The sequence below is a fragment of the Physeter macrocephalus genome, chromosome 4, assembly GCF_002837175.3.
Source record: "Physeter macrocephalus isolate SW-GA chromosome 4, ASM283717v5, whole genome shotgun sequence".
Classification (NCBI taxonomy): Eukaryota; Metazoa; Chordata; class Mammalia; order Artiodactyla; family Physeteridae; genus Physeter; species Physeter macrocephalus.
In genome coordinates this window covers 76,076,009-76,083,378 of record NC_041217.1, presented here as the reverse complement: position 1 = coordinate 76,083,378, position 7,370 = coordinate 76,076,009, and the positions used below count along the sequence as shown (strand labels likewise).

At 40.5% G+C, this 7,370-nt stretch overlaps 1 non-coding gene across 1 annotated transcript; it reads left to right on the top strand.

Moving 5' to 3' along the window:
- The first annotated feature begins 6,996 nt into the window (after nt 1–6,996).
- Nucleotides 6,997–7,068, top strand: TRNAE-CUC (transfer RNA glutamic acid (anticodon CUC)). Its single transcript has one exon. It is a non-coding gene; the product is annotated as a tRNA-Glu (tRNA).
- The last annotated feature ends 302 nt before the right edge of the window (nt 7,069–7,370 follow it).

Below are 7,370 nucleotides of genomic sequence, written 5' to 3'. Positions count from 1 at the left end.
CCTGCCGATGCAGGGGAACCGGGTTCGCGCCCCGGTCTGGGGGGATCCTGCATGCCGTGGAGCGGCTGGGCCCGTGGGCCATGGCCGCTGGGCCTGCGCATCCGGAGCCTGTGCTCCGCAACGGGAGAGGCCGCAGCGGAGGGAGGCCCGCATACCACAAAAAAAAAAAAAAAAAAAAAAAGAATGCCAGAGATATCTGTGCATTAATTTTGTATCCCGATACTTTACCAAATTCATTGATTAGCTCTAGTAGTTTTCACTACTAGATATTCTTAATCCTAGGTGGTCTCACACTACCATGACCTAAACTGGTTTAGCAGAAGTCTTTTCACTGTATGGACTATCCTTGCTTTAGCAAGATAGAGGACATTTTCATCACAAGGTTCCCCCACATAGCCACACTCATTTCCCTCCAATCTCCATCTCCACATTAACATCTAGCAACAACTAATCCAGTCTCCATTTCTAAAATTTTGTTATTTTAAGAATGTTATATAAACAGGTTACAGTTTGTAATGTTTGGGGATTAGCTTTTTTTACTCAGCATAATTCTCTGGAGATTCATCCAAGTTGTGTGTATATCAATAGTTTGTTCCTTTTTATTGCTGAGTAGTATTCCATGCTATAGATGTACCGCAGTTTCTTTAACCATTCACCTGCTGAAGGACATCTGCCTTGTTTCCAGTTTTTGGTTTTCATTAATAAATTTGCTATAAACATTTGTGCATAGGTTTTTTTTTGTTGTTGTTGTCTTTTGCAGTACGCGGGCTTCTCACTGTTGTGGCCTCTCCCGTTGCGGAGCACAGGCTCTGGACACGCAGGCTCAGCGGCCATGGCTCACGGGCCTAGCTGCTCTGTGGAATGTGGGATCTTCCCGGACCGGGGCACAAACCCATGTCCCCTGCATCGGCAGGCGGACTCTCAACCACTGTGCCACCAGGGAAGCCCCATAGGTTTTTTTTTTTTTAACATTTTTATTGGAGTATAATTGCTTTACACTGGTTTGTGCATAGGTTTTTATGTGAACATTAGTTTTTATTTCTCTGGGATAAATGCCCAGGAGTGCAAATTCTGGTTCATATGAAAATTGCATATTTAGGGTTTTTTTTTTTTTTTTTTTTTTTTTTGCGGTACGTAGGCCTCTCACTGTTGTGGCCTCTCCCGTTGCGAAGCACAGGCTCCGGACGCACAGGCTCAGCGGCCATGGCTCACGGGCGCAGCCGCTCCACGGCATGTGGGATCTTCCCGGACCGGGGCACGAACCTGTGTCCCCTGCATCGGCAGGTGGACTCTCGACCACTGCGCCACCAGGGAAGCCCTAGGGTTTTTTTTAATAAACTTTTTTAAAAAAATAAACTGTTTTCCAGAGTGCTTGTACCATTCTACATTCCCACAAGCAATGTATGAGTGATCCAGTTTCCCTGCATTATTCTCACCAGCATTTGAGGTTGTCATTATTTTTAATTTTAGCCATTCTGATAGGTATGTAGTGATATCTAATTGTGGTTTTAATTTGTATTTCTCCAATGTCTAATGATGCTGAACATCTTTTCATGTGCTTATTGCTGTCTGTATATCCTCTTGGGGAAATATTCCTTCTTGACTTTTGACCATTTCCTCACTGGACTGTTTTTTATACTGTTGAGTTAGAGAGTTCTTATATATTCTAGACAATAGTCCTTTGTTGGGTATGTGGTTTACACATATTTTCTCCCAGCTAGCAGCTTGTCTTTTCATTCTCATAATAGGGTCTTTTGCAGAGCAAACATTTAATTTTGATGAAGTCTACTTTATTGATTTCTCCTTTTACGGATTGCTTTTGGTGTCAAAACTTTGTCTAGCCTTAGACCATGAAGAGTTTCTCCTATGTTTTTTCTAAATGTTTTATACTTCACATTTAAGCTCTTGATCCACTTTGGAGTTAGTTTTTGTATAAGGTATGAGACTTAGGTTGAGGGTTTTGTTAATTTGTTTGCTTTTTGTTTATTTGTTTGCCTATGGATGTCCAATTTCTTCAGCAATATATATTGAAAAAGCTATTTTTTCTCCACGGAATTGCTTTTTCACCTTTGTAAAAAAAACCATGAGTTGGCATACTTGTATGGGTCAACTGCTGGGTTCTCTATTCTGTTTCATTGATCTGTATATTTATTTTTCTGCCAATACCATACCATCTTTACTATTGTAGCCTTTTAATAAATCTTGAAAATGGATAAGCTGATTCCTCCCACTTAATTCTTTTTCAAAACGTGTTTTAGCTATTCTAGTTCCTTTGCCTTTCCATACAAGTTTTAGAATAATTTTGTCTATATCTACAAAAAAAATCTTACTAGGATTTCCCCTTTACTAAGTTTTAAATTGTGGTAAAATACATAAAACATAAAGTTCACAATTTTAACCATTTTAAAGTGTACAATTCAGTGGCATTTAGTACCTTCGAAATGTTGTGGAACTATCACCACTATCTAGTTCCGGAATGTTTTCATCACCCCAAAAGGAAGCCCTGTTCCCACTGTGAAGTCAGTCCCCAATCTCTGGCAATGACTGATCTGCTTTCTGTCTCTATGGGTTGGTCATTCTGTACATTTCATATAAACGGAATCATATGATATGTGACCTTTTGTGTCTGGTTTATTTCATTTAGCATAATGTTTTCGAGGTTCATCCAACTTGTAGCATGTCAGTACTTCTTTGTTATGTCCAAATAATATGCCATTGTATGTATATACTGCAGTTTGTTTATCCATTCATTCATCCATGGACATTTGGGTTGTTTCTAACTTTGGGCTGTTATGAATATCATGCTGCTATGAGTATGCATTTACAAGTATTTGTATGAGTACCTGCTTTTAGTTCTTTGGGATCTACCTAGAGTGAAATTACTGGGCTGTATTCTATGTTTAACATATTGAGGGGCCTCCAAACTGTGTTCCACAGCAGCTGCAACATTTTACATTCCTGCCACCAGTGTATTAGGGTTTCAATTTCACCTCACCCTCACCAACACTTGTTATTTTCCATTTTTAAAAATTATAGCCATTCTGGAAAGAGTGAAGTGGTATCTTATTGTGGTATTGATTTGCATTTCCCTAATGACTAATAGCATTGAGCATCTTTCCATGTGCTTGCTGACCATTTAGATATCTTTGGAGAAATTCTATTCAAATTGCTTGCTCACTTTTTAATTGAGTTGTTTGTCTTTTTTGTTGTTGAGTGGTAGCCCCTTCATTATTAAAGGATATTTTTGCTGGATATAGGAATCTGGGTTGACAGTCTTCTTGCAGTGCTTGAAAAAATTTGTGCCACTTCTCTGGCCTCCATGGTCTCTGATGAGAAATCTGCTGTCATTCAAATTGTTTGTCCATGGTATGTAAGGTGTCATTTTTCACAGATTTCAAGATTTTTTTCTTTGTTTTTAGTTTTCTGCAATTTGACTATCATGTGTCTTGGCATGAATTTGTTTGGGTTTATCTTCTTTGGTGTTTGCTCAGCTTCTTGAATCTGTAGGTTTATCATCTGCTAAATTTGGGGAGTTTTACTCATTATTTCTTTTAGTACATTTTTCAGTCCTGTTCTTTTTCTCTTCTCCTTCTGGGAATCTGATGACACAAATGTTAGATCTTTTGTTATAATCCCACAAGTCCCTGTGACTCTGCTCTTTTTTTTTTCATTCTATTTTCTCTGTTGCTCAGATTGAGTAATTTCCATTGTTTTATATTTCAAGTCACTGATTCTTTCCTCTGTCCCCTCCACTCTGCTGTTGAGCCCATCCATTGAGGGTTTTTGTTGTTATTGTATTTTTTAGTTATAAAATTTCCATTCAGTTCTTCTATTTCTTTGCTGAAACTTTTCTTTGCTGGGACTTTCTATTTTTTCATTTGTTTCAAGTATCTTCATAGTTGCTTGCTGAAACATTTTCATGATGACTGTTTTAAAATCTTTGTCAGATAATTCTACCACGTTGATCATCTAGGTATTGTCTGTTTTCATTCAGTTCAAGATCTTTCTCATTCTTGATATAATGAGTGCTTTTTTATTAAAGCCTGGACATTTGGGACTCTCGATCATATTTAAACCTTCTGTTTCAGTTGGCTTCTTCTGACACTAATCAAGTAGAGGAAGTGGGGGTAAGGTACCTTCTTACAGCCAGGTAGGTGTAGGAATCCAGGTTCCCCACTTAGTCTCCATTAACACCTGAGGAGAGGGGCTCCTCATTACTGATGGGCAGGGGTAGGAGTTCCAGCTCCCCATATGGCCTCCACTGATACTGGGGAATAGGAGTAACCTTGTTATCACCAGGTTTTGGTGAAAGTACGACCCTCTACCATGTTTCCTCTGATACCAATACAGCAGTGAAGAGGAGGAACACTTCTTTACTGGCCTGCTGAGAGGAAGTCTAGGTACCCCATATACATAGACTTTACTAGGTGTGGGTCGAGGTGAGCCACAATTCTTTCTGTGGCATTTGGCTGGAGTAGAGCAGTTATTATCTAAAATTTTTCTATTTTGCTAGGCTACCTCTTCCCTGGTCCTTTGGCTAGAGAGAGCAGGTTTTGTTGTTGTTATTGCCATTTTGGTTTTGTTTGGTTTTATTTGGCTGCATCCATTGGCATTTCCAGTTTGCTGGCTTCTTCAGCACCAAGTCTGGGATATATGAGGCAAAAAGAAAACCCAGGGAAATCACCACTGTGTGGTTCCTTGGGTTCTGAGGCCCTTAGCTGGTCTGCCTCTTTCTCTCCATCTTTCAGAGTCTCTTATGTTTGTTCTATAAGCAATGTCCAGGGTTTTTAGGTGTAATAGCAGGCAGAATAGGAAAAGTACATCTACTCAATATTCTCCAATCCATTCTCTTTTATTCAGTTGTTTATTTGGTTTTCCTCTAGACTGTGAGTTCTTTAAGTATATTTTTGTATCTTCAATACCTAGTCTGGCACATAATCTGTAAACGTTTGCAAAAAGGAAAAAAGAAAATAGAACATGGAATTAAGTAAATGAATTGCGCTCCCCCCCTCATCCATCCTTAGTTGTGTGGTGCTAGGAAGAGGAGGAGGCTTAATCCTGTTCTGAATGATGAGATTTCTCCTGGTGCTTTGATGCTGAGAAACATGGCTAGCTCCAGGAGCTAATACTGTTGATACTTCCTAGTTTCTCATGTTACCGAAAATTACCGGCAGGTGGCAGAATAGCTGATGAAAATGGACTGTTCACCAAAACATAAGAAGGCTGATTTCCTTTGTGACATAGGGAAATAAAATCTATTACCTTGTACCCACCCTGGTAACAATCCCAAGATTTTGTTCTGAGGGTTAGATACTCTTTATCAGCCTTTGAGTACAGGTAGCTGCCCAGTGGGAATAGAGCTGGAGTAAAAGGAAGTAGGCTTTGTTAGGCTCCTTGGTGACATATGACACCAGGATTACTTGGGCTTTGTGAAAATAAATGTCTAGCATTTAGTTACTCTTCTCCGTAGGAAGGTGGAGAGTGGATGACTGGAGGATTAATACTTTCTTTAAACAACATTTTAACATTGATATTTTGAAAGCAAAACAAAGCAACAAAAACCCCAGAAACACCCCATATCCTATCACTCATTTTCTCTATCAGGCCCTGCTGATATGTACACATATATGATTCAATTTTTAAATTCTCTTTTTCACTCATTATCAAAAGTGTTTTCTGATGTTAGTGCATGGGGGTGGCTTTTTAAAATTTATATTTGAACTCATGTGCAGAGAATTAATCACACTGCAGTCATCTGACCAAAAAAGGTCTGAGGGGAGGCTTTTGATTGTTTGTTTCATTTTTGGTTTTCTCAAATTTTTATTTTGAAAAATTTCAAACCTACAGAGAAGTTAAAAGAATAAAATATTGAACATTCAATTACCCTTCACCTAGATTCACTGTTAACATTTTGCCATATTTGCTTTCTTTTCTGTCTCATATAAAGTTAATTTGCAGACGTTGATGGGTATGGCTTTCAAGTTTCCCTTAGTCTAGGTATGCACCCCAGTTTTCTTTTCTTTCTCCTCACTCCCTCTCTTCCTTCTTCATATTTGAAAATTTTGAAGCTCCAAAACTCTTTCTCTTAGTCTTCCACCAGCGAGTTATGCTCAGATCCTGCTGACCACCAAGCACCCGTAGGCTGAGTCACTTTCACTTGTCTGTAATATTCGTTTTGGCCAACAGAGTTTGGCCTAAATTCACACGAGTTGGAAAAAAAAAAAAAAAAAGCTGCTATAGGACCAGGATCTCCTAGAGTTACTTACACTACAAACTTTATATTCCTTAAGGAAAAGTTCCCAGTCAATTTGGCAAAGCCCAGTTGGAGACCATTACTTTTCTGCTGATCCCAGTTCAGGAAATCACTGCAACTACAGGAAGCTGAGAGTTTCCTATTTGTCCTTCTATCTTTTATCCAGACATTTGTCTCTGGTCTTGGGAACTGCGATCGTGTGTACACGATCCTCTCTCAGCTCTGGGAGCCATGCAGAGTTCTCTCAAGGGTTTTCTACTCCAAAAAAGAAATACGAGGAAAAGGTAGCTTCGACGTGGGGAAGGCCCAGTAGTCAAGAATCTCAAAATCTAGGTGGTTGAAACAATATGCGTCACAAAAAGGGTAGAGACACACGTTGAATTAGCCTCATACATTCTCTGTCGCAACTTTACCTCACATTCCCTGGTGGTCTAGTGGTTAGGATTCGGCGCTCTCACCGCCGCGGCCCGGGTGCTCTCCTTTTGCCGAGCTCCGCGGGCGGCCGGCCGGGGCCCCGTGAGGGAGAGCTGGGAGCAGGGAGCTAGCTGGCCCTAGCGGCTTTTCTTGTGTGTGCGAGAGGCAGGCGCGCAGTGTTCTGAGGGTGCTGCAAGCAGGCAGGACGGGAGGACACGTGGATTGCCAGGGACGGCGCGTGGCTGGACTTGGAAAGGCCGGGTGTTGGCGCCAGGGTGGCGCCGAGCGGGTGCTATGGGTCCAGCAGGAGCAGGGGTAGAGCCAGACGCTCCCTGGTGGTCTAGTGGTTAGGATTCGGCGCTCTCACCGCCGCGGCCCGGGTTCGATTCCCGGTCAGGGAAAGACTTTCTTTCTAGCTGCACAATACTTTTGTGTTTTTCTTCCTACAAAATACTTTTAATGACAGTTCCTATAGCACACTTTTAATGATTAATTTTGTTTCTTCTACTCAGTTGCCACATGGATGACCTTAGCTGAAATACAGGAAATGCAGGAAAACATAAAGAAAAAATAGCTTACCATTCTACCAACCACCGGTAGCTATTACCCAGTTTTTGAAACAGAAAATGGAATAATGCTGTACATACTATTTAATTACCAGCTTTTTAAAAAACATCTTTATTAGAGTATAATTGCCTTACAA